Genomic DNA, 8,250 nt, shown 5'->3' with positions numbered 1-8,250 from the left:
TAACAAAACATTCAAAACCATTGTGAAATTGTTTCACCACTGCATGCATATACATACGCATTCAGAAACTTTAGGTTAATTGAACAGGAGAGGAAGGTAGGTTACAAATTACAAAGTTTGATACATTCAGATTTTTGATTTATTTTCAAAAAGCAAGTTCATGAGTTGCAACTTCCTGGTTACCGTTATCTAATGATACATTTCTCAGTGTGCTCAGTCCAGTAGATTCCCATATTATAAGTAAAGTGTTGGCTTCTTTCCTGCCAGCAGCTTGGAGATAGTCTGCCTTGGACCCGCACTGGCAACTCAGCCTGGTGTTCCGCTCTGCCTTTGGAGGTCAAGCAGCAACTGACTTAGGCTCCCAGAATTGCATGTTTAAACTATTCAATAAGATCTGATTTCAGTCATGTGATGAAAACAGGAATTTCTGTTGCTGAGGGCCCACCTTGGTGGACTGATTGGAAGGACACTAAACTAACGTTTGAAGCTTTACCCCTCACATTAGTGTCCATTACAAGGTGAAGAGATAGAAGTATTACCATTAATGTTAGTGTAATGGGTTTTTGTTCAGAGCTGGAAGTAGACAGTTCAATTCCAAGTCCTTTGTGTCAGCTTTAACTGGAATGTATACTTAATGTAGGAGGTTCAGAAGCTTTTGGGTCTACAATTGTCTGATCATTCTTAGCTATTTTGAATTCAGCAAAGTTTTTTTGTGAAAGAATCTGAATTTAAATATGAAACATAGAGATACAGTTTTCTATAGGATTTCTCTTCATGCCATGATAGAGAATACTGATAATCCAAAAAAAATGTTGAATAGCCAGGACTGAGGAAATGGGGTTGATATGGGGAATGGGTCAGTGCTGGGGTGTTTATGGTGTTGTGTTGGGTTAATGGGCAGTTGTGGTAGTGTGATCCTTTATCCAAGTCTCAATACTACATTGTAAGTAGTTGAGGCTCCAGCACTGATCTCTGTGGCATGCAAATTGTAGTTTGTGAATCTGAAAATGATCTCTTCATCCTGATACTTTTGTAGAATGAGATAGCAGTAGGAGTAGGCCATTTGCCAACACCAAGCCTGTTCTGCGATAGCAAGATCTGATTGTTGGCTTAACTTCAGTTTCTTGCCAACCATCATAACATCCTTGCCATGTAACTCAGACTTCAATATGCTCAATGACCCAACCTTGAGTGCTTGCTAATGAAGAGACTTAACAATACTGTTTTACAAAGGAGTGTCTGCTGACACACAACTGGACATGTGATAAGCTGGAAATGTGCATGTGTATAAGTCTATTGCCGTTATGTTGTAAGGCAAAATTCCAGTGACAACATACATACCATGCACGCACTGAAAAGTTGAACAATATTGAAACAGAGTTCAGCAATGATGCGGATGAGAATGGAGTAGGCGTGCATCTGTGTATGGTGTGGGATTCCCCTCTTAATCAACCTCTCTCTCCCTCAATCCCCTTTCCTGCATCCTCACTCCATGACCCTTTTCCTGAATTCTCACTTTCCTCTCTTCCACCTCCTTTCCACAAGCTCATGACCCCGCTCCATACTGCCATTTGATGCCTTTGAGCACATCCCCATTTCCTCCTGCTGAATCCAGTTTCAATATTGCACCCCTTTACGCAGCACATAGCATACATGTGTGAGTGCCAACAAATACACGACCTTTATAAACACAAATGAGAATCAGAGTAAGGATTCCTTTTCACGTCTATCATATGTGGCAGAATTTGACACGTTTCAATAAAATCACTTCTCATTCACCATGAATATAGGCCCCAATCTGCTCATTTCCTCATAAAATGGCCCAATTCCTCATAAAACCATCTTCTTCCCAGGAAGAATCACAAAGATCTTAAGAATTAGATTGGCGGTCAGCTCAGCATGTCTTTAAGGAGAATTTTCAGTTCTTCACCTAGTGTTTAGCATGATATTCAGCTGACAGTAGTGCAAAGCCAATCTAAATTGCATTGGAACAGTCTTCACCAAAAATGCCATCTGTCCGCACAACATCCTCAACTTTATGATGTTCTGGATTATGAAATCCATCTTGATGTAGCAGAAGCTGTATACTTGCTTATTCTCGGCTTCTTGATATAGCCTCTCTCATCTATAGCCAGCCGACATGGCATCACCAGGATCATCATTTGAACTCTGGTGTTGTGTCCGCATACATAGTTTTAGTCTTCCAGAAGTTTTCAATCTCGGTTTCAGTTTTAGTCCTATTAGAAATTGGAAGGTCAGCTTCATTTCCAGTTAGGGGGTCTCCAAATATTACAAGCTCCCAAAACATGGAAACCATCATACTCTTGCTTTAGGGAAAAATAAGATTTTAGTAAAGGTTTCTTTACAGCAGTTTTGAAACGCAGTAAGTTATAATTCTGAATATTTTTCAAAATGTCTTATTACATTCTGTACATGTAATTGTGAAAGTTGAATATTGCATGTTTTCTAAATTACAAAAGGAGGTTAACCTAAGCAGAAGCAAGCAAATATGACAGTATGGATTAGCAGGTTTCAAACATCACCGAATTATCATAACTGAGAGACTACTTTCTGTTCTACTCTTTCTTCTAAACTTTGGCAGCACATCATCCTGTTGTCCACCGGCAACATGGTCACTCCTCAGGTTGGAGGACTTGTTATGGTCAGTTCAGGAACGGTAGAATGGCTTCTCTCTTTGTCTGCCGCTTGGTTGACCACACAGTGCTTTTAAAAGAATTTACTTCCTAGGTCAATGAATGTTTAACTATGTGACTGATAAAGGTGTACACAGGTTTTAATACAAACCTTTTAAAGGAAAGGAAGTAACAGGTGTTAAGTTCAATATGCTATGTGGAGATAGTTTAACAAAAACCTTTGAACTCTCGCTCTCTAATGTATTCAAGAGATCTGCAAAGAAGGGTGGCCGGTTAAATTTAGACACCAGGATGTTTGGACAGGAAGGTAAAGGAGGTGGTGTTGCTCCGATTTTTAAGGATGATATCAGGGCGGTAGTGAGAGATGATATAGGTTCTACTGAACAAAACGTTGAATCCATTTGGGTGGAAATTAGGAATAGCAGGGAGAAGAAGTCACTGATAGATGTGGTCTATAGGCCACCAAATAATGACATTGTGGTGGGGTGGGCAATAAACATAGAAATAGCTAATGCATGTAAAAATGGTACAGCAATTATCATGGGGGATTTTAATCTACATTATCGATTGGTCAAACCAGGTCGGTCATGGCAGCCTTGAGGAGGGGTTCATAGAATGCATCCGCGATAATTTCCTTGAACAATATGTAATGGAACCTACGAGGCAGCAAGCTATCCTAGATCTAGTCCTGTGTAATGAGACAGGAATAATTAATGATCTCACAGTTAGGGATCCTCTCGGAAGGAGCGATCACAGTATGGTCGAATTTAAAATACGGATGGAGTGTGAGAAGGTTAAATCCAGTACGTATGTTCTGTGCTTAAACAAAGGAGACTATGAAGGAATGAGGGAGGAGTTAGCTCAGGTAGAATAGGAGCAAAAACTTTATGGTGGGTCAATTGAGGAACAGTGGAGGACTTTCAAAACGATTTTTCACAGTGCTCAGCAGAAGTATACTCCAGTGATAAGGAAGAACTGTAGGAAAAGAGACAGCCAGCCATGGATGTCTAAGGAAATAAAGAAAAGTATCAGATTGAAAAAAAAACACATACAAAAAAGCAAAGAGTAGTGGGAAACTAATAGACTGGGAAATCTTTAAAGGCCAACAGAAAGCCACAGAAAAAGTTATAAAGAAAAGTAAGATAGATTATGAGAGTAAACTAGCTCAGAATATAAAAACAGGCAGCAAAAGTTTCTATAAATATGTAAATCGTAAAAGAGTGGCAAAGGTAAACATTGGTCCTTTAGAGGATGAGAAGGCCAATTTAATAACTGGGAATGAGGAAATAGCCGAGATATTAAACGGTTATTTCGTGTCGGTCTTCACAGTGGAAGAGACAAATAACATGCCGAAAACTAATGGCAGAAGGTTATAACAGGTGAGGACTTAGCAACTATCATTATCACTAAGGAGGCAGTGCTGGGCAAGATAGTGGGGCTAAAGGTAGACAAGTCTCCTGGCCCTGATGAAATGCATCCCAGGGTACTAAAAGAGGTGATGGGGGAAATAGCAAATGCACTAGTAATTATTTAGCAAAATTCACTGGACTCTGGGGTGGTTCCCGTAGATTGGAAAACAGCCAATATGACACCACTGTTTGAAAAAAGGAAGTAGACAAAAAGCAGGTAACTATAGGCCAGTTAGCTTAACTTCGGTAGTGGGGAAAATGCTTGAATCTATCATTAAGGAAGAAATAGCAAGATATCTGGATATAAATTGTCCCATTGGGAACACCCACCATGGGTTCATGAAGGGTAGGTCATGTTTAACTAATTTGGTGGAATTCTTTGAGGACATTACTTGCATGGTGGACAATGGGGAACCTGTGGATGTGGTGTATCTGGATTTCCAGAACGCATTTGACAAGGTGCCACACCAAAGGCTGCTACATAAGATAAAGTTGCACGGTATTACAGGTAATGTATTGGCATGGATAGAGGATCGCTTGACCAGTAGAAAGCAAAGAGTAGGGGTCAATGGGTGTTTTTCTGGTTGGCGGTCAGTGTCCAGTGGTGTGCTTCAGGGATCAGTGTTGGGACCGCAATTGTTTACAATTTACATAGATGATTTGGAGTTGGGGACTAAGTGTGGTGTGTCAAAATTTGCAGATGACACTAAGGTGAGTGGTAGAGCAAAGTGTGCAGAAGACACTGAAAGTCTGCAGAGGGATATAGATAGTCTAAGTGAGTGGGCAAAGGTCTGGCAGTTGGAGTACAATGTTGATAAGTGTGAGGTCATCCATTTTGGTAGGAATAACAGCAAAATGGACTCGGTTTTAAATGGTAAAAAATTGCAGCACGCTGCTGTGCAGAGGGGCTTGGGTGTCCTTGTGCATGGATCACTAAAAGTAGGATTGCAGGTGCAGCCGGTAATTAAAAAGGCAAATGGAATTTTGTCTGCCATTGCTAGAGGGATGGAGTTTAAAAACAGGGAGGCCATGCTGCAGCTGTATAGGGTCCTGGTGTGGCCACACCTGGAGTACTGTGTGCAGTTTTGGTCTCCTTACTTGAGAAGAGATATACTAGCGCTGGAGGGGGTGCAGAGGAGATTCACTCGGTTGATTCCAGAGTTGAGAGGGTTGGATTATGAGGAGAGACTGAGTAGACTGGAATTATACTCATTGGAATTCAGAAGAATGAGGGGAGATCTTATAGAAACATGTAAGATTATGAAGGGAATAGATAAGGTGGAGGCAGGGAGGTTGTTTCCGCTAGCAGGTGAAACTAGGACTGGAGGGCATCGCCTCAAAATAAAGGGAAGCAGATGTAGGACTGAGGTCAGGAGGAACTTCTTCACCCAAAGGGTTGTGAATCTGTGGAATTCCCTGCCCAGTGAAGCGGTTGAAGCTACCTCGCTGAATGTTTTTAAGGCAAGGCTAGATAAATTTTTGAACAGTAAAGCAATTAGGGGTTATGGAGAGTGGGCGGGTAAGTGGAACTGAGTCTCAAAAAGATTAGCCATAATCTTATTAAATGGCGGGGCAGGCTTGAAGGGCCAGATGGCCTACTTCTGCTCCTAGTTCTTATGTTCTTATGTTTATGTTCTTATGTTTGTAGAACAAATTTCAAAACGTATGCCCTAAGCAACTGAAGGTATAGCCACCAACTTTGAAACCAAAGAAAGCGAGAAATTCTATAAATTTGTGATTTTGGATTAGCAAAATTCACATGTTTATGTTCACAATGGCAATCTCTGATTCAGTGTGACATTTAATAACTTGGCACTGTTTTTAAATTTAAATTGCAATCAGTGACTGTTACTAAATTTGTACACGTTGCAGCAATAATGTATTATATTTATCTATGCAGTGATCTTTCTACTTCCTACCTACGTCTTCAATAGTTGTGGATTTTTCTATTTTGTCTTTTTCTCGCTTTATTTGTCTATTGTGGCCAAGATTATTTTGCAGTCATGTAGACTAATAGAGGTCCAGGCTTGTGAAATTAGAAGACTTTCTTCATTTTAATTGCAGAACACTTTAAAATGTTATATCGATTGTTTTCAAAATCTGCATCGAAACAGTGAAGGAATGATATTCCACTCTTATCACAATTAACTAGTAATGCTATAAATATTAATTGGCTGTTAATATTACTTGCAGTTGAACAGGGTAGACTAAAGTAAATGGGATTTATTTTCAAATATCCTGCATAAAGGCAGCAACTCCAAGAAAGTCAATATGTTTTAATGGTGAAGCATATGGCCATTTCAGAAAGCAAAGGGTTGGAGTTCAGAAAGTATCTCTAGAAGTCTGTATAATAAATCTTTTTAAGATTTACTCAGCATTTCCTGTACCATTCTCCAATTGTGCAGCTACAGACATCCAAATAAATAAGTCAAGATTGGCTCTTTTGCATTTACTTTCTGGGTATAGTTGGTCATTATCCTCCTTGCAATAGTTATTTGAGGAAATCTTTATTTTTCTTATTGTCTGTCACCTGCTTTCTCCTTTCCATTGTATTGATGGTGGGTCATTTAAATACAGACCATCTTGTCAAAGATTTACGCCTTTTTGATTTAGCTTCAAAGTTACAACATTGACCAATAATGACTGATGACTTTTTTATATATTTGAAACTATTAGGATTAGTCCCACTAAGAAACAACATTACAACCTAGTCCACTATTTGTATCCCACGAAACAATTTTAATGCAACATCTAAGCTTAAATACAAAAGTAATATTTTATTAGACAGGGAGAACGTCATTTATATGATCAAATGTTTTAAAATTGCCATTATGAAATAGATATGAGGCCTGTTTTTGTTGTCCTGTCTGCAGAATGTTACCAAAGGTGCAAGACACAAAATTGTCCTAAGTATACAAAAGCTGAAGGAGAGACAGAATGTGCTCAGATCATTGGAAAAGGTAAGAAATGCGCAGTTATATATGACAGTTGTTCTCTGTGTAATTTAGAGATCGCCTCTGTGCTGAAGCCTTCCACGTTTAGTCTTTGCAATAGCGTATGTGTATATGGCCAAAAACACTTTCATCTAATGGGACAAATTTTCACTTCCGTTCTATTTTACCCATCCCAAATTGTATTTTATTATTGATTTCAAGGTTGTGTAAGAATACTTTGATCAAATAATTTAGTTTTCTTCAATCTTCTCTTTATCCATTATGGGATTTGGGTATCTTTGGCAAGACCTGCATTTATTGCCCATCCCTAATTGCCCCAGAGGGCAGATAAGAGTCAACCAAATTGCTGTGGGTTTGAAGTAACATGTAGGCCAGACCCAGTAGGAAAGCAGTTTTCTCCCCTAAAGGATATTTGTGAGCCCAGATGTTTTTTCCAACAATCATCAACAGCTTCATGGTTGTCATCAGACTCTTAATTCCAGACTTGTCAAAGATTTATGCCTTTTGATTTAGCTCCACAATTATAGTATTGACCAATAATGACATTGACCATTTGATATTTATTTGTAAGCATTAAAAAGTCGGTCCCACTAAGATGCAATATTTCAACCTAGTTTACCATTTTGTGTCACGTGGAACAATTTGTCATGGTACGATTTTAACCTGGGTTCCTAGGACTTTATCTGGGTCTCTGGATTAATAGTTCAGTGATAATGTGACCAGGCTATCAAGATGAATGTTTTCCATTGAATATATTTTCAACTGTTACATTGTTCTGACAAATTTCAAAACTAGTTTAAGAGTGGTAATTTCTGTAAATGTTATTAATAGATGTTGATCAGTTTTTATTCAAGTTATAAAAGTCTAAAGGCTGAACTTTTTAAAAATTTTTTCATAAAGCCAGTCGGTAATACATATTGTTACCACCAGATCCCAGGCAGAGTTCCTCAAGTTATTACACAGAATTTTGAAAATAAAAATTGCCAGTGTCTTGGGTTAAAGTTTGTTTCTTTGACACCTGCAAGTGTGACATTTCAGAGTTCTTCTCCAGACAGCCACAGGATTTAGGGTCACTTTGCCATCATTTTGTGTCTATTACTTTTTAACAATTTGATTTGTATACTTGGGTGATCCAGTATTACGAGAGTTTCTCCTAAATCGATCCCAGTAGTCCCCATTTTAGTTCATTTGTGGGATGTGAGCTTTGCTGGCTTGGCCATATTTAATTACCAT

The 8,250-nt window shown here is 38.8% G+C and overlaps 2 protein-coding genes across 2 annotated transcripts in view; one reads left to right on the top strand and one right to left on the bottom strand.

Annotated features, from left to right (window-relative positions):
* Positions 1–8,250, bottom strand: part of LOC109916308 (WD repeat and HMG-box DNA-binding protein 1) — a 242,083-nt gene that overhangs the window by 75,950 nt on the left and 157,883 nt on the right. The gene's annotated exons all lie outside the window — the stretch shown is intronic.
* The window catches only part of LOC109922526 (protein Smaug homolog 1-like), a 34,870-nt gene continuing 33,550 nt past the window's right edge, over positions 6,931–8,250 (top strand). Inside the window, exon 1 of the mRNA XM_048600308.1 lies at positions 6,931–7,023. The gene's annotated coding sequence lies outside the window, so the exon portion shown is untranslated. The remainder of the gene's footprint in view (positions 7,024–8,250) is intronic.

This window comes from Rhincodon typus, chromosome 8, assembly GCF_021869965.1.
Source record: "Rhincodon typus isolate 14 chromosome 8, sRhiTyp1.1, whole genome shotgun sequence".
Lineage (NCBI taxonomy): Eukaryota > Metazoa > Chordata > Chondrichthyes > Orectolobiformes > Rhincodontidae > Rhincodon > Rhincodon typus.
Note: the sequence above shows the minus strand (reverse complement) of the source record. Positions and strands in the feature narration are given on the sequence as shown.